The sequence below is a fragment of the Camelus dromedarius genome, chromosome 6 (assembly GCF_036321535.1).
Source record: "Camelus dromedarius isolate mCamDro1 chromosome 6, mCamDro1.pat, whole genome shotgun sequence".
Taxonomy (NCBI): Eukaryota; Metazoa; Chordata; class Mammalia; order Artiodactyla; family Camelidae; genus Camelus; species Camelus dromedarius.
This window is the reverse complement of record NC_087441.1, coordinates 13,975,010-13,997,414: the sequence shown is the minus strand read 5'-3', so window position 1 is coordinate 13,997,414 and position 22,405 is coordinate 13,975,010. Positions and strand designations below refer to the sequence as shown.

The 22,405-nt window shown below is 42.8% G+C and overlaps 1 protein-coding gene across 6 annotated transcripts in view; it reads left to right on the top strand.

The window, feature by feature from the left end:
• PLEKHG1 (pleckstrin homology and RhoGEF domain containing G1) overlaps nucleotides 1-22,405 on the top strand; it is a 213,975-nt gene that overhangs the window by 104,926 nt on the left and 86,644 nt on the right. The window contains exon 1 of one of the 6 annotated variants that reach the window (XM_064486577.1): nucleotides 16,193-16,666. The exons of the other annotated variants lie outside the window; for them this stretch is intronic. The gene's annotated coding sequence lies outside the window, so the exon portion shown is untranslated. Of the gene's footprint in view, nucleotides 1-16,192; nucleotides 16,667-22,405 lie in introns of those variants that run through there. 6 annotated transcript variants of the gene reach the window in all.

The window sequence follows — 22,405 nt, the reverse complement described above, 5'->3', positions numbered from 1 at the left end:
AAATCAACCTGGGTTGATTCTTTGAAGTGAGAGAGGAGATAGCCAGGATCCCAAGTGCAAACCCACTGGTACCCACCTCACCACCTCCACATAGGCGCCTGAGGCTTGGGGGATACCCACAGCAAAATGCACGCTTAATTTTACCTTTGGCTTCAGACCCAAATCTTCATCTGGACTCCTTACAACAAAATTGGGCAGATCTCACGTGGGTCTCTAGGGCCCTGCTTGTCCTTTCAGAACAAACCCAAATAAGAAGACTGTGGGGCTTTTCCTGCAAAGTGCCTCACCCTGGACTCCAACCTGATTCCCCACTAGTGCTGCTTCTAATATTCTGTTCCTCTCTTGGGGACCCTGACTGTTTGTGGTCTCTATTTTATCACTGACTCCATAAAGCTTTTCCTCCTTGGGGTGATAGAATAGGGAGGCTGAGGGAGGATTTGGGGGGCTGGCGTGGCCTTGAGCTCCCCTGGAATAATGGTTCTCCACCGTCATAATGCACACAAATCACCCAGGAAGTGTAGTCACCAACGTTCATTCTGGGTTCCCATCACTGAAGATTTCGATTTAGTGTTCTTGGGCAGGTCCCAGCACCTTGGTTGCTTGTTGAAAATACAAACTGGTGGTGATTGCATTAATCAGCTCAGGCTGCCATAACAAGATTCCATAGACTGGGTGGCTTGAAGCAACCGACATTTCTTTTCTCACAGTTCTGGTGCCTGGAAGTCTAAAATCAGGGTGCCCGCAGGGTGGCTTCTGGTGAGGCCTCTCTTCCTGGTTTGCAGACGGCTCCCTTCTCACTGTGTCTTCACATGGCCTTTGCTCTGTGCAGAGCAGAGAGAGAAAGCGATCTCTGCTGTCTTTTCTTCTTTTTCATTATTTAAGTTTTGAGTGTACAGCACCGTAATTCAACATCTGTATGCACTGCAAAGTGACCACCACCGCAGTCCAGTTACCATCAGTCAACATACAGTTGACTCCTTTTGCTCATTTTACTCATTCTCCAACCCCTTTCCTCCGTGGTAACCACTCATCTCATCTCTGTATTTGAGTTTGTTTTTGCTTTATTCTGTTTGCTTGTTTGTTTCATTTTTTTAGATTCCACATATGAATGAAATCATTTGGTGTTTGTTTTTCTCCATGTGACTTGTTTCACTTAGCATAATACCTTCAAAGTCCATCCATGTTGTTGCAAATGGCAGGATTTCAGTCTTTTTTATGGCTAAGTAATATTCTGTTTTATATATCTATCTATCACATCTTCTTTATCCTTTCATCAGTCTATGGACACTTACAGGTTGTTTCCATATCTTGTCTACTATAAGTAATTCTGCAATGAACACAGGGGTGCATATATATTTGCAAATTAGTGTGTTCATGTTCTCTGGGTAAATATTCAGAAGTGGAATAGCTAGATCATATGGTAGGTTTTGAGGAATCTCTATACTATTTTCCATAGTGGCTGCATCAGTTTACATTCCCACCAACAGTGTATGAGGGTTCTAGTCTTTTCTTCTTATAAGGACTGCAGTCCTATCACATTAGGGCCCCACCCTTATGACCTCACTTAACCTGGATTACCTCCTTAAAGGCTCTATCTCCAGTTACAGTACAGTCACATTAAGGGTTAGGGTTTTACCATGTGAATTTGGAGAGAGGGGAGTGCACAGTTCAGTCCATAACGGTGCCTTAGGGGGTGTTGAGCCAAACCTTGAAAAATGTTGGCTTCGGGTAGGTACTAACAACTGCTGATTTCATTCAGCAAACACTTGATTTACACCATTATGATAACTGATGTATTAAAATTTATAAATAGATTAAAATCTCTAAGTGCCTACAAAAGAATGAAAAGCAAAGTATATGTTGAAGGTATGCCAACAGAGCATTCATTTTTATAAACTATCAATGGTTTAGCTCATCTTTAAAACTTTATCCCCCATTTTTAAAATTGAAGTACAGCTGCTGTACAATATTACATGCTACAGATGTGAAATACAGTGATTCACAAATTCTAAAGGTTTTAATTCATTTATTGTTATTATAAAATATTGGATATATTCCCTGTGTTGTACAATCTATCCTGCAGCTTATTTTATACATGGTAGTTTTATCTCTTAATTCCTACCCCTACATTATCCCTCCCCCCACCACTGGTAACCGCTAGTTTGTTCTATCTATGCGTCTGCTGCTTTTTTGTTATATTCACTAGTTTGTTGTATTTTTTAGATTCCTCATGTAAGTGGTATACTATATAGCATTTCTCTTTCCCTGTCTGACTTATTTCACTTAGCATATAGCTCACAAATCCATCCATGTTGTAAATGGCAAAATTTCATTCATTTTTATGGATAAGTAGTATTCCATGTGTATATATATCACATCTTCTTTATCCATTCATTTGTTGATGGACACTTAGGCTGCTTCCATATCTTGACAGTTGTAAATAATGCTATGAACATTGGGGTGCATGTGTCTATTCAAAATAGCGTTTTTGTTTTTCACAGATGTATACCCAGGAGTGGAATTGCTGGGTCACAGGGTAGTTCTCTTTTTGTTTTTTTGAGAAGCCTCCATACTGTTCTCCACAGTGGCTGCACCAATTTCCATCCCCACCGACAGTGTACGAGGGATCCCTTCTCTCCACGTCCTCACCAACATTTATTGTTTGTTTTCTTTTTGATGATGGCCATTCTGACCAGTGTGAGGTGGTATCTCATTGTGGTTTTGATTTGTGTTTCACTGATGATTGACGATGTTGAGTATCTTTTCATGTGCCCATTGGCCATCTGCATTTCCAGAGGAACTTTTTTTTAAAAAAGGAGATCATGGAATGGGATTTATTGATGTGGAGGAGAAAAAGAATCCCCTGCTCTCTAACACGTTCTTGTCATGGGGTTTCCAGAGGTTCATCCCAGAAGAAACGGGTACCAGCCTGTCCTCTTTTGGCCTGAATCGGGGTTTCCTAGGCCTTTCTCTGCTCTGGCCCTCACCCTGGATGCCCAGCGGGAGGTGTGCGGGAAACATGTGGCCTCATAAGCACACTTGAGAACCGTGAAGAGAAACACAGGCGAGCTAAGTAGCCTGAGGTCTGTTAGACTTGCTTGATCCCATCTCAGTCTGCAGGAGCTTTTTCCCTCAGGGAAGCTTTTAGCCTTCTGCTTTTCTCCCACATCGGGATTAGGGGAAAATCGTTGGTTTTGTTTTTCTATCCCCCTCACCCACTCCCTCCTTCTCCGGCTCCTGAGGGAAGAGATCATATATCAGAGACGTTTCTTCTTCAGAAAGGCTTGGGTACGTCCACAAATCCTCACTGAGGCCCCTGTGTATTAAAATTTCTATCTCCAGGGTCCAGAAAGAAATAAACACTGGGATGGGGTGCAGGATGGGTTTTTTTCTCCTTTCTAGGAAAAATGCTGATGATTAACTAATGCCTCTGGGTATCTTCTTAAATGCTCAGTGTCAAAATGAATAAATGCTCTTCCTAGCGAGGCGAGACTGCTTACTTCTCTTTTTTTCTTGTCCATAAACCCAGTCTTAACAGCCCTTGTTTATTCTGATGGGACTAGGATCCCCAGTTCTAAGTCTTAACTTCTGTTCTATTATTTTTTTAAGGGTACCACAAAACTAATGTTATATGAGATTAGGATATATGTGAATTGTATTTTTTTTATCAAAGTATAGTCAGTTTACAATGTTGTGTTAATTTCTGGTGTACAGCATAGTGATTCAGTTATACATATACGTATATACATATATTCCTTTTCCTATTATTTTTCATTATAGGCTGTTCCAAGGTATTGAATGTAGTTCCCTGTGCTCTACAGTATAAACTTGTTGTCTATCCATTTTATATATAGTAGTTAATATCTGCAGATCCTGAACTCCCAGTTTATCCCTCTACCTCCCCTTCCCCTCTTGATAACCATAAGTTTGTTTTCTATGTCTGCGAGTCTCTGTTGTTTTGTAAATAAGTTCATTTGTGTCGTTTTTTTAGATTCCACATATAAGTGATATCATATGGTATTTTTCTTTCTCTTTCTGGCTTATTTCATTTAGTATGATAATCTCCAGGTCCATCCATGTTACTGCAAATGGTAATATTTTAGCCTTTTTCAATGGCTGAGTAGTATTCCTGTGTGTGTGTGTGTGTGTGTGTATGTACACCACAACATCTTTATCCAATCATTTATCAATGTATATTTAGGTTGCTTTCATGCTTTGGCTATTGTAAATAATGCTACTATGAACATTAGGGTGCACATATCTTTTCAAATTAGAGTTTCCTTTGGATATATGCTCAGGAGTGGGATTGCTGGATCATAGGGTAAGTCTATTTTTAGTTTTTTAAGGAATCTCCGTACTGTTACCCATAATGGCTGCACCAAAGTACATTCCTATGATATGTGAATTTTAACATTTATAGTTGATCTTGGCTTGTGTTTCAGAAGAGTATCAAAAACAAATCCTGGCTTCAATACTTGCATACGGGTCTAATATAAGGGACCCTCAAGTGCTGCCAGGCGGCTCAGTGTGTCATTCTTTCAAGGCTGTGGTTTTTGTCTTACTGTCCCAGGATTTTCAAATGTCAGAAACGATGACGCCAAGTCACTTCAGTGTTTGGTTTGACAGAATCACCAGTTAAACTCCTTCTCTCACCTTAATTCCTTCATCGAGACCCTGAACAGATTCTGACATTTATTGATACGTTGTAGGTTTGTGAAAGACCTAGTACAACAAAAACTCTAATTAATGATAAGAGTAGAAAAATGAAAGTAAAAGCTGGTGAGGTCAAATGGTAAAGACAGTTCCAATTGCCTGGCCTACAGTTAATGTTCCTCCTACCCCACGACTGCAGACATGTTTCCCTTACTCCCTTCACTGAATCTTTCCATGGTGGTTTTGGTCTCACGGCACTTTTTGTGTGTGTGTGTGTGTGTGTGCCTAATCTTGTATTAACAGGTTAACAGACCACAAGTGACATTTTTAATTCTTTACGTGTCATTTCTACATGACTTACAAATCAAAGAGAAATAAATTGTTCTTACAAGATCACTTCTCATAAACTGGGTCCTGCTAGGATTACTAACCTAGTATATGGTGTAGTGTCCAAGACTTTGTGAGTTAACCCAGAGTCAAATGCCTCCAGGCTCCAGAGCCAGGCAAGCCATGAGAAAGAGTTAATGGAGACAGGTGTGATACTGAAGGGAGGGGTGGGGCCTGCGGCCAACTGGAAAGTGCGCAGCCAAGGGAAAGGGAGGCCTCTGAGCTCCACCCATTGCTGCTGAGTAGGAATGCAAGGTGACCCGTTTTTATTGTTTCTTTTTTTAGCACCTCCTCCTGAAGCAGAAAAATCTGGATTTTTATGTGAAATATGCTGATTTTTGCTTTTTTAATTTAATGCTTCTATTTTTGAAATACCCTGATTTTTTAATTCTGACTTATCAAGTGCACCCAGTGTTAACAAACAAGTCTTCAGGTGACGTTCTGCCTGCCCAGCCTCAGAGCACAACCTCGGGGTTGAGGGGGGAGGTCTTCAGTTCACGCCAGGCCTCACCAGCCCTGAGGGGCTGGGTCACAGTAAAAGGCTAAACTTTGCCAGCTGAGCTGTCCCTTCCCATGGGCACAGGAATGAGACCTGTCTCCCTTCCCTCTCCCCCCAGGCAGTGCCCCCCTGACTCCCTGACTTGCCTCAGGATGCCTGCCCTCCCAGGGGCCCCTGCCCTGAGAGCTCCCCTGGGAGTTCACCTGGTGGACCACCCCAACCCCAACCCCAGGCTGTGGATGCTCACGTCTCCCTCATTTTAAGGGAAAAGGGCTCCCTTTCCTCTTCTGTTTTCTCCTTTTAGATAGAATCTCACAGCTGAGTGCTAGAGATATTATAGCTGTTATCTCTCTTCCTCTCCCTCCCTGCAACTTCTCTTTTTTTTTTCTTTTTTTCTTTTTACCACCCAGTCTTTCTTTCTCCAGGACATTCACAGGCTGCAAGGGTGAGGCCAGCCTGAGTAGTTGCCACCATGAAATCAGAAACCAGTACTTCCTCTGACCCTCATGTCCTTGTGCTAAGTCTATTTCTCAGGCCTGACCTCCTTCCCCAGTCCCTCCTAGGACCACCGAGTCTTTCGCTACCGCCAGATCTCCCACCTCCAGCCCCAACCTCTGTCCCCTCCACGGAAGCTGTGATGTACACCTGAAAATTGTTGAGTCCGAGTTTCAGATATTGCTGGAATTCTTTTTTAGGAGCCAACTAAATAGACCTCTTGAAAAGCAGTTGGTCAGCCAGCCAATCCGTCAGCCCCTCAATCAAAGCAAGTAAACTGGGTTGGGGACCACTATAAAGAATCTTCCGGACTTACCCACCCAATTTCCGTGGAGGTTCAGCCAGGACACCCATTACCATGAATTTGTTCTAATCACCATAATTGCATATGTACTTAAAGTATGTGAGCTCCTAGGATAATTTAGAACTAGCCATACTTTCCATTATCTGTGTTATAGGAACATAATTTTTGCAGTTATCCAGTTATATCAACTTTTATGTTACCACGATTCCAGAGTATATTAGGACAGGTGCTCGATTGGGAGGCAACCCCAAATTATATATCCCTGTGGTAAAATGAGCAGTTCTGTAATCTGTGCTCTATGCTGGTTTCCAGAATGCAATTTTGCAGAAAGTCGAGATGATGTCAGTGACTAAGTAAAGAGCATGATCTTGATGCTCGACTTTGGTCTCCTGTCAGTTGATATTGTTAAAAATTTTTGTGGGGACTCTTTCTGTTGATAATTGATGAGTTAAGATGTCTTCTCACAAGTTCTGCCACATGGGGAATTATAGATAATTTAAAGCAGTTTGGCTATACAAAGGCCATGTGCTCCTGGTTTTTGCATCAATTTGTGGTTAGCTGACCATAATAGTGGGACCACATTTAAGATCCTCAAGTTATATGAGAACCTCAAGAGGGACCATCCATCTGTGTAGTCAAGAAGTGGGTCATCGTGTGGATACATCGCCCCAAACCACGGAATCTTAGATTCGAAGATTTGGGAAGTGACTCCAGAGTTTTCACTTTATTAGTCCAGAAGGAATCTGGAACCCATATTGGTGAGTGACTTGCCCAGGATGACCCACTTATCTAGGAGAGCTAAGATTCCACACAATCCCAGCTCCAGATCCATGTCCTTTCCACATGTCATGTTTTGTGCAGTGAATGATGGTTTGGATTGAACAACATGAGTTCAACTTTGGGGGTGGTTTTTACTGTGACGTCGTTAGGACACTACCCAGCAGTCCTTGTGAAAATCCACCTCCCCAGTATTCTCAAGTAGCTTCATTCATCGGGGTTTACATTTTGTTACGTCCTATTTTGCACAGACTCCTAGGCAGATGCCCTGTGCCTGGAGCCACACTGGCATGGGAAAGTTGTCCCTGGCTTTGAGTGTCCTGGGATAGGTGACCAAGTGGTCCTGGGAAGTCCTCAAGGCTCACAAGCACACGGTCAATCCGTAAATCCCACAGAAGCAGCACCACAAACTGAGTGGGGCGGCCCCTCCCCCAGGCTGTCCTTTCATGACCGCTTCTCCTTTCAGGGCTCCTTTGATGTTCATTTTCATCTGATTATACCTAGATGAAAACGCCGGGCAGGGAAGTCTACATTGTGATTTACTGTAACCACACCTTATAAGGGGCCCTGTCCGAGTGGTTGAGCAAGAACAGTCATGGTTTCTGCCCAAGCAGCTCTGCCCAGTGTCTGGAGGGGGAGAAAGAAAAGCCCAGAAGAGGGAGGCTGATATGTGCAGCTTAGAAGATGCACCCCGCCCCCCCGAGTAGAGAAGGAAACTAGAAGAGTCTTTAATAAGGGGGCAGACTTACAGTAAACATAGTTACTAATTGTGGTATGCAGTCGTACATTTGCAAACAAGATTGTTCAGAGAAAAATCTAGGTTGAGCAGTCGCCATGGGCTTTATGCCAAGTAGACCAGTATTCTGTGCTTACAGGAAGTAGAACCACCTGGATGGTCTCTTCTGTCTGCCTGGCTTCCCCCAGTTAACTTCTTTTCAGCCTTCAGATTTCAGTTCACACACTCCTCCCACAGGGAACCGCTCCTGACCACCCCAAATCAGGCCTGGTCCCCTTGACCTGTTTTCCCAGCACCCCATGCCTTCCCCGCAAAGCACACACCTCGTGTAGAATTAATCACTTATTCCTGTGATGGCTCAGTGTCTGTCTCCCTGGCCATACTCTGTGCCCTTTGAGGACTGAGTGTTGTTTGCCGCATCTGAAAGTCTGACATAGGAGAAGCAGGGAGGACATTTATTTCCCAGAGAATGTTCTCTAAAATTGGTGTCTTTTTAATATTTTTTACAGCGGTAAGTAGGCATGAGGATTACGATTCTGAAAACATGTTGGTGGCGGCTGTAGGAAAGCTAAATCGTGAGACCCGTGGACAAGGGGGTCAGGGGGTGGTTCCATTTTTAAGCCCAATCCCATCCATGCTCCCACAGCATGAGGGGCAGCTCCTCAGCCCCCCACCCACCCCGTTGAACCCTGCCTCCAGAAATCACTTAGGGTACTTAATAAATCTTTGAACAAGGAGGCATGTATGACCTGATAGCATCTCAGATAATTAACGAGCTTCAGAATGGAAGTGACGTGTGATTTGTCTTGTGTTTTCCTGTCGTGGTCCTTGAAGAACTTCAGCTCAACGTGAGAAAATACTTTAAAGATTAGAACTACCCAAAGTGCGATGCACTATCTGAGCAGGGATCAAATGTCCGGGAACTAACAGTATCCAAGCAGAGACTGGCCGTACTAGGTGAGCTATTGTAGGTGATAATTCAACACCAGTTAAGCAGTTAGATTAGAAAACCTCAAAGTATCTTTCCAATATTGAAATACTGTTATCGTGGGATTTTCGTCCAGATATCCTCCACTCAAAGATAAACTCCACAAAGGCAGGGATTTTTACCTGTTTTCGTACTGCTGTATCTTCAGTGTTTATACGGTGCCTGGCACAGAGTAGCTGTTCAATTACTATTTGTTGAGTTAACAAGTATGTCAGTAGATATCAAATTTGAAATATGTTTCTGGCACAGAAAAGGTTCTAGTTGTTTATTTCGTTGTCCTGAATTAAGCAGCTGGTAAATCAAAGAAGGACCTAGTGAAAAGTTGCAGTCAAACCTTTGGACTAAGTATGTGAAGTCGAACTGTTACCAGCTTTTCAGAACAGAGATTCTGGAATCAGAATTGAAACTGCAATGAAATGGTATCAGCCAGGGACCTGGTGAGGAATGGGATTGACTCAGCTGGTTCATGATGGAGAGTTTAATGATGGGGTGGCTTCACTGAAGGTGATGTGGCTGTGAGACTATGAGACACCCGGACTGCAGCAACAGCAGGAAGCCTTAACCACCGATCTTGGGGACAACTCCCAGGGACCCCCCAGGGGTAGAATTAGGAGAACCCAATGAGACCTGGACCGTGGAGGCCAGGCTGCCCAGGATGCAGCCCCTGCTGAACCCCAGACCCGTCCTCAGCCAGGGGGCGGGCACAGATGCCCTACTTCCCTCTCCCCTCGCCTCCTGCCTTATCATCCTCTTGTCTCCCATCAGCCCAACCCAGCTGGAAGCCAGCCAGCAGGGAGCAGGGCGTGGGGGAAAAAGATGAGGGTGGGGAGGGTTCTCCATATAGGGAATAACCTTCACGTAAATTATTCTATCTTTAAATTCTATTTATTTTATCTCTTCTACTTTAATTACACAAATAATACACATTTCTTAAAGAAAAAGCAGAGACTAGATCCCAGTGGGTAGTGAGGGAGCAACCCCATAATCGCACCTCCTCATGCAGCTCGTAGGAAGGTTTTGGCTTTTTCTCCTTCTTTCTCTCTTTTTTCCTTTCATCTACTTGTATAAAGGATTTGAATTTTGTTTTTCAAAGTAAACCAAAATAAATTTGGTGACACTTGTTTCTTGGCCTAATTAAGATTAACCCCGTCTCCTAACAGAGAGCCCTACTTCCTTTTCTTTGTTCTGTTAATGTAAACAAGTTACTTCATATACCTCTGTGGGAACAGGGAATTAGTCAAGTGTTTCGACGCACAAAAAGTTTCAGCAAGTTTGGCTCTCAGCTTGGATACTGAGTAATTAAACATAAGATGAAAGATGAGCCCTACAGAGCTTGCTGTCTAAGACTGAAAGAGAAATATAAGTGAAGGCAGCCCCAATCAGCTTGATGGTACTGCAATGTGGGGTTACTGTCGGCTTTTCATATAACTTGAAGGGAAGTCTGAAAACGGGGAGAGGCAGTTTAGGAAAACAGAGCAAATGTATATGCATACAGTTCTTGTTAATACCTGAGCTGTTGCTTCGTAACAGTGTTTACACTTGTCCCATTATTTATCTGGTGCTTGCATAGCCCTGCCAGATGGGAGCTTCCAGAAGGCAAAGTCTCGTCTGTTCCTGGAGCCCAGCACGGAACCTGGCATTCACTAGGTACCAGTTAGCGAGGGTGAGTTAGCGGTGGATACTCTAAGAGAGAAGGTGCAAAGGGAGATGGTCAGCAGGTTGTCGCTGTGTGTGCCAAAGTTCTGAAAGGCAAAGACGAGGGCACATGGCAACAGACAGGTGTTTAAGACCATTGTAATAACATAACTAAGGTGGTGCAGCCTCATTGCCTTCTTTGGTTTAAAAAAATCTGCAAAGTAATATGTCATCTCAGCTCCTTTAGAGAGGACTAAGTTCTGCTTTCTGGAGTGGAATCTGTATTTGACCTTTTACAAATTTCTGCCTCAGTGGGGTTGTCCTTGTGAATTGGTTCAGGAGGCCGAATGAACAGAAGCTCCAACCACCCCACTTCAATTCTAGAAATTAGATAGCCTCCCCCGGGATGAATCCGTTTGCTCTCAGGTCTTACATCTAGAGGTTCAGCTGTCAGCCACTGTGACGTTGAAGGTAACCTTGAGATTGGGGGAAGAAGACTGACACTGGCAATTCTAAAGGATGGCAGTTGTTGGAGGGGAGATTCAGAACCCCTTCAGAGAGTGACCCAGAGCCTCTCTGAGCGGCTTGTCTGTTTCCCCCACAGGCTTACATCCTCACCTCTGCTACTTTTGATAGTTGTCTGTTTGAACCCACCATCTCGGAGTCTACAGGACAGGGATGGAGCTGGAGATGTCGAGCTGCACACCTCCCCATCACTCCATCCCCTTGGAGCTGTGGGGAAAGGCTGGCCAAGGGGGCTGTCTCCTTCCTCTGCCAGGATGTGAAATGCTTTTGCAAGCTCACATAAGGGTTATGAACCTCCATGGCTGTCACTCTGAAACGATAATAAATTCTTGTTTTAATTATTACTTTGGAAAAATACTGCTGCAGGATTTCAAAAGCATATCCAAGCCCCTTGTACAAGTTCAAGTACATTTTTAAAAGAATGTTTTCAAAAGTATAGATCGTGCTGAATGCCTTTGGTTATGAATGGATTAGATGTGTGTTATCTCCTGGAGAAAAAATGTGTCTGGAAACAGACTGCGTTCTGAGAGGGATAATTAGTTCATTGTGCATAGCCCAGCGAGTCCTCCCATGGCGTCCTTAAAGATGGGACTGATCTAGTATTGAAAGCAAGAGAACATTTGTAACATATTGCTTGCTTGATATCTAAAAATTGTTCAGTTCAGAAACAACTAAGGCTTGATTTCAACGTCTCTGGACAATAAAGACCAAAATATCCTAATAAAAGAAGAGAGAGAAAAACAGAGCTAATGGTTATCACAGATACAGAGAAGTCAGCCCAGGGTGGAACTTTTGAAACAGCACAGTTTTGGAGTCCCCAAGGATACATGCCCTTCCAGGCCACCTCAGCTGGTTGTCACAGCAGACTGGCCTATGATAGAGAAGTTACACCGTGACTTGCTTAGCAAGGTAAGGATGAGCCTGAAAAGGTGTGGTGAATTGTGTGTGTGTGTGTGTTTGCTGCCTCAGGTTCTTACCATTCTGCCTCAGTGCTGACACTTCCCTGCAATAGGGGGTGAGGAATTATATTTTCAGTTGGATAATTTGAGTACTGGTACCTATTTATTCTTTATAGTCCCGTTTCCGTTGTGAGGTTCAGTACTCCAGGACCAACAGAAAACACTACTTTTATTAAATAGCTCCCAGAACTGAGTGCTCTTGTCTGCCTTAAACCTATGTCTTTTGCTGAGCATAAACAGTTTTTAAATTTGTTGACAACAAACTTGCTTACCATTAAAATATTTTCACCTTGAAAATAGTCCTTTAGAAAGAACAAAACCTACTAGCTCTTTTGTCTGTTTAACAAAGCGTATAGTTTGTTTTGTGTAACTCAAGAGCAAGGCAGAGTTTATAGCTGGTGACATTTTCTGGGTTGAGAGGAGACCTCTGGAAAAGTGTATGTAGATTTTTAATAAAGAAAGACTTCAATGTAGAAGTGTGTTAGTGCATGATGTCTCACTTTCGGGAGGAAGGTCACTGTGCCCTCCTAAGGGACATCAATGGGGATGTGTGACACTTCCTGGCATGCAACTGACTTTAATGTGTGGCACATTTATCGTGGCATGCACTGAGAAAATGTAATCTCATGCCTTTTTCTTTCAAAGAAAAAAGTTCTGGTAGGCTAAAAAAAATTTGTCAGTGGCCTGTGCACTAGAAAATAGTTTTGCCATTTGTCTAGAGAACAGTGTCACAGTGGCCGTAACACCTTAAATCACAAAACAAACAGGTTCCCCCCAACCCCTGCTCCAGCATTTAAACTGTTATGCACCATATAGAGAATGTTACTTGTGATTTAAAATATCCCTTATAACTTCTAGCTCCTTTGTAACTGAAAATGTAAGACCGTTGTCTCAATCTGCCTTATCAGCTATTGATTATATGAAACAAATCGTGCCCTGAGTCTGAAAAATGTATGCATGCCTTTGCCCTCCTTCCTTTCTCCGGGCCGTTCTTTCATCCTTCATTGCCTGAGTTCTTGGAGCTGTTGCCTGGCTGCAAAGTCAGCGAAGTCGCTCCAGTAGGTCAGACCTCGTTAAGCCCCTCGAGCTGCGTGTTATCTGTGCTTCCTCCCCTCAGCCTCCCTGCCTCCCAGACAACTCCATCGTGGCCTCCCTCCTAAAAGACCCGTGTGGTTCCCCGAAAGGATGCCCAAGCTGATGACGCCACGGTGGCAATGACTCCACAACCCTTCCCAGGGGATGTTGGAGTTTTAACTGATGACTTTTGCCCTCAGCCAGAAAGAACTGGTTTCTCACAGGGGCCTTGCAGGCCCTGTTGCAGCCATCTGGGCAGGGAGATTTTTAAGTGGTGGGGCCTTCTGGTCTTTCTCCAGTTAAGGCCAAAAGACTGGCCTGCACCTGGCTGGCTGGCTGGCTGGCTTGTGTCCTGCTGGCTGTAGGCATGGCCTGGGGTGCTGCTCTTCTGCCCCTGGGTCCCCATTCCTGGCGAGGACATCGTGAGTTAACTCCCGTGCTTCCTGACTGTGTGACCAGTGTTGCGAGGGAATTAACAAGAGAGGCGTTCCAGCGAGAGCATCTTTTCCACCTAACAAAGCAGAAATGTGCATTTATCTGTGGCCAAGCTCACTATCCTTTAAAAAGTTATTTCAGTGAGCAAAAACTATGTTTTCTCCTACTTTTAATATTGGCAAATGAATGAGGCAGCCAGAAACAGCATGGTTACCAGTGTCTGTGCCTTTTACGTGTCTTGGGATTGGTTTTGCTGTGTGCACAAAAGTCCAGTGACAAGACTGCAGGGCACCTGGAAGACGTGCTACAGCCCAGTGTAACTGGCGTGTGGGATGAGATGGGAAGGACCGGAGGGCCAAGCCATCGCAGGGCTGAGGGGGGACAAACAGAGGCCTGAAGGAAACACGGAGGCACAGAAGGCTTCTCTGAGCTCCAGTGTCAAAGAACCTTGAATGTTGCTCAAGGAATGTTACTTTCTTCTCCCTTTTCCTTGCTCTCTGCCCTTCCACGCCTGTATGACGCCTCTTGGGCCCCACGCCCTGCTCATCTGATAGTTCAGTGGGCAACACTCATCCCTTGGTGTCCGCCGGGGATTGGTTTCAAGCACCGCCCTCACCCCCCAATACCAGAATCCACCCGATACTCAAGCCTCTTATATAAAATAGCATGGTATTTGCAAATAACCCACACCTATCTTCCTGTATACTTTAAATCATCTCCAGACTTACTTATGATACCTGGCACGATGTACCTGCTAGGTGAATAGTTGTAAATGCAATGAAGTTGCCAGTAGGTGGCAAACTCAAGTTTTGATTTTTTGGAACTTTCTGGAAATATTTTTATCTGAATATTTTCCATCTGCAGTTGGTTTTGAATCCGTGGGTGCTGAACCTGCAGATACAAAGGGCGGACTGCACTTGGTACTGGGATAAATACAAAGGCAAAAACGGTGTGTGTATGTGTTCCATGCTCTACAAAAGCTTAACATTTTAAAAACTAGGTTCAGAATCCTATGAACTCTGCGTATTTGTGGCTGCAGTATAGGGTGGTTTCAGTTACGCGCAAGTGATATGAAAGGTCTTTACTCAGACAAGTTGATGATTTTGCTATATTAGCAGGAATTATGGAGCAGAAATGACTGACTAGTGGGACATATGTGGCCTGTGCTGTCAGTTCAAAACCATCCTTCAAGCCAAGCCACTTGTCCAGTGTAGAAGTTATAGACGGCCCAGCATCCACACTCAAAGTCGCTTTGCTGTTTTTGTTCAATTGTAATGGACACAGCATCTCTCAGAAGTGGCTTTTGAAAAATATTTCTTGGCAAGAAAAAAAAATCCAAGTACAATAATACTTTATTGGAAGAGAAAAGAGTTAAGGTGTCATCTGTGGATATGCACGGAAAGCAGATGAGTCAAGGAGAAGCCAGGAGTCTTTGTATATATTACCCCATTATAGAATTTAGAACTTGGTATCTTCCACATGAATATCCAATCTGCAGCAAAGGAAGGTTCCCTGCTCCCCAAGCTGATAATCCAAGACAGGAGAAAGATGACTAGAAGAAAAATTCAACATAAGACCAAGTGATAACTTACTCTAAGTGCACTAAACAGCCGTTTAACAAATGGGAGGAGCAGTGGGCTGGAGTGGTTGTGGAAGATTAGATGGAGCTGAAAAGATTGGAGTCGACTGTTAGTTACGCAGAACCGGAGGGCTGGACACGGGTATGGGGGACGTCATTTCGGGGGCCAGAGAGATAGCTGTGGAGGTCAGAAAGGATTAAGAGAGTCCCCACAGCCCGGGGTGGGGGGGAACCCTTCCTCTCAAAATGCCTCTTCAGCACCCGTGACTTAGTGATTTTCATTAAACCAGTGAATTTTGTGGGGGAGAAGTGATTCCAACAAGTTGTCTTCCTAACTGACTGATAAATTTCCATCAAAATGGGCTCCCTGAAGTAGCTCTGGGTATGTTCAGTCTTATTTGGAAGGAAATGGGCATTAAAACAAATTATCCTATTATGCTGTTAGTTTAAAATCACTTAATAGGCGTGACAGAAATAGTTATATTAAAGATGATCGGCTAACATTATTTTCCATAACCACAAACGAATGCTTTAAGTGGAGCTTCTATTTAAAGGATTTTGATCCTCTGAAATAGTTGAGTTTTCAGTGTCTATACATGGGCATAATCCATATTTTGAGTTTTTGCTCCATGATGCAGTGGTATCGGTTTTCAGTAACATTTTTGTACTCCTGAAGACCTGCATCTAAGGAACTCAATATCATTCTCAAATATGAACCTTTTGAATCTTTGTATAATAATAGAGCATTTTCAGAAGGACCAGTGGCCTTAGGGAAGTGGATGTGAAGGTCTCTGAAGTGTGGCAGTTAGATCATTCTGTCTTTACTGCTTAGCACTTGTGAATATAAAATCACAGAACTAAACTGTTTTTCTAAGAAATGCCTGTGAAGTTTACATTTTAGGTATTTGTCTTCAGACAGATTTTTCAATACTGTTTAAAAAAAAAAACTCAACCTTAAACGTATTCTTGTTTAATTCTGCTTCCTTAAAACTGTATTAAGTGTTCCCGTTAAGGGAAACTAACTTCTTTCAACGGTGTGTTATTCTCTGCCCCACCCCCACCCCCAAACTTCACTTTAAAACTTAGGTGAAAGATGTGTCCATTTCCTTTGAAATAAACTTATAATTCAGGAAGCGAACTGAAAATATCAGAGCTTGGAGATCTTGCTGCTTTTGTGGACTTTTATGAGAACGGTGGCCGGAGCCAGGAAGGTAAAGCCCAGGCAGCTGTAGGCGAGTGTGGGTTGTATTTGATGTTCACAAAAGAATGGCAGTCGCAGGGTGTTGCTCAGCGAAGTGTGCATTTTCAAGTTACCCACAGTGGTGTCTATTGTCCTGTTTCTCAATTGAATGATGTCATGTTTCATTTAAGGCTCTTAGTGATGCTGAAGTCTGTGGTCTGCACACCAGGGGGAAAAAGGCAGTGAGAAAGTTGCCAATCAGGTTTTTGTAAAGCCTTTGTGTGTTGGGTTTTGAGAGATAAAAGCTGACTCATGCAATATTTCCACGGAAGGAGCTGCACAGACTAGCAGAGGCTTCTGGTTTTACCTGACTGAGCTCCCAGTGAGGTCACCGCATCAGCTGAAGGCGGACGATGTGGCCCAGCCTGGGTAGAGCGCAGGTAGGTGCCAGTGTGGGTGTGCCTGGGGGACCGAGGCCCGACACACTTGGTCCCTCCTCTTGGAGCAGCAGAGCCGGTCCACCGCGGTGAGAAACCGTCGCAGGGCTTTTCTCCGCAGCCCTGCACCGGGACAGCCGCTTGCTTGGATATGTTACAACTGTTCTGTTATAAATGCGATGCACTGAAAAGAGTTCTCCAACAATAGAATTCGTCTCGGAGGTGATTTTTTTTTTTCCTCCATCTGAACTGCAGTCTGTCTTCAGTGGTTTTTGCCTTGTTTTGGTTTGGATTTGATCTTCCCTTAAAGTTAGGTTGAAATAATCTAGAGAGCTGATGTTGGTGGACTCTGGGGAGAAAACTCAAATCCTAAGTTGTCGTGCAGTGAATACTGAGTATTTTAATGTGCTTTCTTTACGAGGTTCAGGCAGGTTAAGCTGGGGGGACAAAATAAATGTTTGCAAATTTTATGCTTAGCAACTGTAGTGATGAAATTTAGTCTGAGTCTGGTGGTAACCAGAGTTGACTAAGAAAATGCAGTTTCCCTTTTGAGTGTTTATTGGTAAGAAATTCTTTTGTTAGGGGGAATAATTGGGGAGAAAAAGGCACGGATGGCATTCAGTGCTGTAGCACATTGGAATCTGATTTTGTATTTTTAAGTATTTTAATTTAGTGATACTAATATATTTGAGAGAAGATGTATATTTTTGGCATTCCTTTTCATTAATCATATTGAACATAAAAATCAAGTTATTTTAATGTATTTAAATATTTAATACAAACTGAGGTTGTGATTTTAATTTCTTTAAATAACTTTTTCGGATTATAGAAGTAGTGCACTTACTGAAAAAAAGTGATATTTACAGACAAATATCAAAGGAAAAATCATCCATTCTCCTACTTGGTAAAACCAATGTCAATATTTTATTCAATATCCATTCAATCTTTTTCTAATGTGGGTAATAAAAAAAGTGGCACTTTTAAATTCAAAACTGGGATCACATTGTTCCTGTGTTTTATAAACCACCACTTTACTCAACTGTATATTATGACCATTTCCCACACCCTTATGGATTTGAAAGGGCATGACATTTAATAGTTTTGCATTGTACTTTCTAGATGGATTTATTCACTCAGATCTCTATTGTTAGCCACTCTGAATTCTCTTCCTCCTCCTCTTTTTTTCTGGGAGAAAATGTTTAGTGTACTTTATGGATGGTTTATTTTCTCAGAGTGCTATTGTTAGTTACTTGGGTTTCGCCTCTTCTGCCTCCTCCTTTTTCTTTAAGAAATGTTATTTAGCCTAATCCTCCCTCTCCAGTGCGCTGAGATGTTTTTGGAACTGAGCGCATTCAGTGCAGATGGAGCCTTTGTGTAGAGCTGTCATTGTTTAGTTACTGCCTCGAGACTGATGTTTCCATACGAACAGGAAGGAAGCCAGGGCATAGATTATTACTTAATCTAAATTAAAAATAGAGTTTTTTGGCCTTTGGCAAAGTCATTGATACATATTTCATCATCCAAGACCTGGCATCGGTAGGGTGTAGAAGAAAATTGCTATTTTGTGTTTACTGCTTGTGCTGTGATTCCAGCAGGGAATGGGCAATGCAGAAGTGGCATCCAGCAACTTCGTGTTTATTTCAGGGTTGGAGCTGCAACCCAGTGGTTGGATGGGACCTGGGAAGTTATCTAGTCTTACTGCCTCACTTACACATGAGGAAACCAGAGACCCAAAGACTGTAATACAAACTTCCATGGTTCAGAGCCAGGCAGAAATGCAAAACCTCTAAAGGAGAGAGTGCTTTGTCGTAACTTGACAGAGGACTGGTTGGTCCTCTGAGCTCCTTCTGTGCACGCAGTTGGGCTCATATTGATTCCCTCATACATACACTATAGGCACACTGGTACCATGTACTTCATGTAAGTGCCTTATGTCTAGTGCTTCATTTCCTGATCTGTATGCTCCTTTTCTGCCCTAGTCTATGAATCTATATCCAAGTATAAGAAATAATGGACTAGAAATCAGAAACCATAATCTCTGACTCACAGTTCAACTTTGAGCAAGATGTTACCTAGCCTCTCTGTTTATTTTTTCCCATCTATAAAATGTTCTGAAAGTAAAGACACATGCAAATGAACTGGGAGGCTTTGTGTAGGGGGGGGTTGCTATGCTTTCTTTAGGGGATAATTTTGATAGAAGGTTAAAGCACTGGCACCTGATGGGAAGGCTGATCTGCTATAACAGAGGCTGTTCGGGTTATCTCTTGCTGTGTAACAGATCACTCCAGAACCTAGTGGTTTGGAACAATGACAGTCACTTCTAATCTCTCAAGGTTTCTGTGAGTCAGGAGCTCAGGAGAGGCTCTGCCAGGTGGTTCTGGCTCAGGGCTCATAGGGTTGCCATCAGACATGACAGGGCGGAGTCATCTCTCAGGCTCTTCTCTCCCCGTCTCCCCCGTCTGGTGCCTGGGCTGGAAACCCTCAAACAGCAGGGGCCGGATCAGCGGGGGCCTGATCTTCAGCATCTCTCTGTATATTGATGTGTTCTCAGCAGATGGTTTCTCCAGCACATCAGCATCAGGATAACCAGGCTTTATTTATGTGGCGGCTCAGGGCACATCTAGACCCAGTTTTTGCAAGGTCCTTCTGCTCCAAGCCCTACCATGCTCTAGGGCATTGGTGTCATGTTCATGGTTCCAGCAAGGTCCCTGCCACATCCGAGCCCCAGTGGGAAGGGGGAAGAATGTAGAGAAACAATGTCTGATGCTTGAGAAATGGACACGCAGAGGGACACATATCTTTTCCACTGGTGAGAACTTGACCACATGGCCACATATAATGGCGGGGAGGCTGGGAGCTGTGCTTAGCTGGAACTCTGTTCTCTGAAGAAGAAGAAGGAGTGGATATAACAACCTGTAGTTTAGTTTTCACCCCACCCCATAATCTCCTTCACCTCCCACACTAAATCACCTCCAAAAAGCAGATAGACAAAGTAAAAACAACTGTATTTGCATAAAAAGGCCTTAAGGGAATTCCCTTAAGTCCCTTTTAACCAAATTGGCATGCCTGTGCCCTCGAATGTAAAAATTCTGGAGTCGCCACTTAGCTAAGGCAATTTAACTAACACGTTCGCTGCATATAGCTAGCGATGTCTAACTAAATCCCCACTTGACTTCAGTGGCCATTGTTCTCTCTTAGTTTTCATTGACTAGTATAGGAATCAACTGGTAAATTATCTGAATATTTAGTGTCAGACTTTACAGCTTGAAAGAATCCTTGTTCCTCTTTCAACTTCCCGTCTCTTGTTTGAACGAGAGCATTTTTTTTGCAAGGCATCTTTTTCCATCCTCGATCTTTTTGTTCAGATTCCTTCTTTACTGACTGACTCTTCAATGGTAACAAGCTTTTTAAAAAAATTACTTATTTTGGGAAAAATTTTAATGTACAGGAAATTTGCCAAGACAGTTCAGAGTTTCCATATGCCATTTATCCAGCTTCCCCCAGTGTTAGCATCTTCCATAACCAGAGTACATTGGTCATAACTAAGAAATTAGCATGGTAAGGCTTTTTTTTTCACTTCTTCATTACCAAACAGCTACAAATAAGAATGAAAATCATGTTCCCTGGATTGAACACGCTGAGCACCAAAGTACATATGTAACTGTAGTCCTGGACCTGCTGTTGATACAAGAATCACACTGATATTTTGGAAAACCAAAAGGTAGAAATTCACACTGATATGTGGTGGCTTTTATTTGTTGAGCGCTCCGCTATTATCTCTGAGATGTGTAAAGGATTCTCCTCAACTACTTAGCGTCCTCTTTGAAATACATAAATGTATGTTTTTTATAACTTTGATTCAAATGTTTGTTTTTTGAATCATGAAGTCAGTTTACAACTTTGAGGCTCTATCAAAGACTGGCTCTGAAATAAGTGAACTTTGCTGGCTCATAGAATAACTTGCTCATGCTTTAGTCTCTCTGTTGCCTCTCCTCCACAGGCAGTGGAGTAAGGAGCCACATAATTTTAGTTATTCGTTGGTCTTGAGCATTGCACATTCTCTTCATGTCCATGGTTGTCCTGCCAAGGAACTCAGATTAGGTATTTGAAGTCTAGAATAGCAATGAGCAGAATTTGGAAGTCCTGCTCACTCCTCCTTCCCTGCTGTGCATAGAGTTCTGTGTTGCCATGAAAGCTCTCTCTCCCTGGGGGTTGTGACACAGAGTGGCCAGCTGTGGCCCCATCAGTTCCCCCTTCAACATGTAAACATGGTCGGAGAAGCTTGGGCTTCACTTGCCAATGAAAGTTCTGCCTCACCCCTCAATCAGCCTCAGGGGCACGTTGGAGCCAAGAAGGGCTGCTTTTCATTCTGGCAGTGGCATTCCAAAGGAGGGCAATTAAAACGATGCAAGTCTGAAGAGCAAACAAGGAAAAGCCAAGGAATTCAAGCTCTTTCACCTAGAAAAAAATTAGAGAGAAAGACTTGCCGTGAAGTAAAATGTGTGAAAGTTATCTACATGGGAGCTTTACAGCCATATTTTCCTTGTTATTGAGGTTGGCACAGGAAGGAATATTTTGATGGCTTTTAGGCTACCGTACTGCTAGTTATAAGAAGCAAAGCCCCTCTACACATGCTTCCACCACCATGACCTCCAGGTTTACCAACTGGGGTCAGATGGACCAAGAGCCTAAAGGCAGGAAAGCAACTTATTTTAGATTTTAGGGTGTTTATGGTCAAAAGACCCACCGACATGGGCCACTAGCAATCTTTGGCAAGTTCTCGGAAATTGATATATTATTAGCCCTGGGTTTAAGATTTAGCAAAAAAAAAAAAAAAAAGAAAAAGAAAAAGAAAGAGAGGTTTGAGAAGGAAAGGAAAGCAAAGCAGCAAGTTACCCAAATGTGGACACAACCCACCAACATCTTCATCTTTCACTCAAGGCAGAGGATAATGCTTTCTTGCTCTATGGTTTTCTACCTGAGTGTCTCACTTTATCATGGGAAATCAGCTACCCCAATATCCAGTGCACAGCGAGTGTCTCCCAATTCTATTTTTGCTGACTCATAACAATATAGTATAATTAATGAATAGAGCAAAAAAAGATACATTTCAAATTGTGTGCACCTCTTCATTCACTATTATTGCAACAAAGATTGATGAATAAGCAAGTTTAACTCTTACAGAATGATATAATTATCTAGAAGACTTCTAGATCAACATTATCTGACTAAAATACAGTGCAAGCCACGAATATATTTTGTAATTTTCTAGTAGCCCCATTTTAAAAAGATGAAACCAGTGAATAATTTTAAGAAGATACTTCATTTAACCCACTCTTCCAAAATATTATTTCAACATGTAATTAATATAAAAAGTGTTACTGAAGTATTTCATACTGTTGTGTTTCAGACTACATTTTTGAAATTTGGTGTGTCTTTTACACTCATAGCCCATCCCAGTTTGGACAAGTTGCATTTCAAGCACGCGATAGCCACGTGGGGCTATCGGCTACTGTGTTGAACAGTGGAGCTCTGGATATAAATATTAACAATTGGTGAACTGTATTAGAAAGAATAGGCCAGGCAGGGTGGAAATCTTAAATTATTTTGAGGGAGGTGAGAACAAGACTAGACAGTTTTTATGAGGTACATTTCCTTATGTGGGAAAAACTATAATTATCTTCTAAGCAATGAACCAGCATTAAAAATGTTATCCATTAGCAAATGTGGACTCATATTATC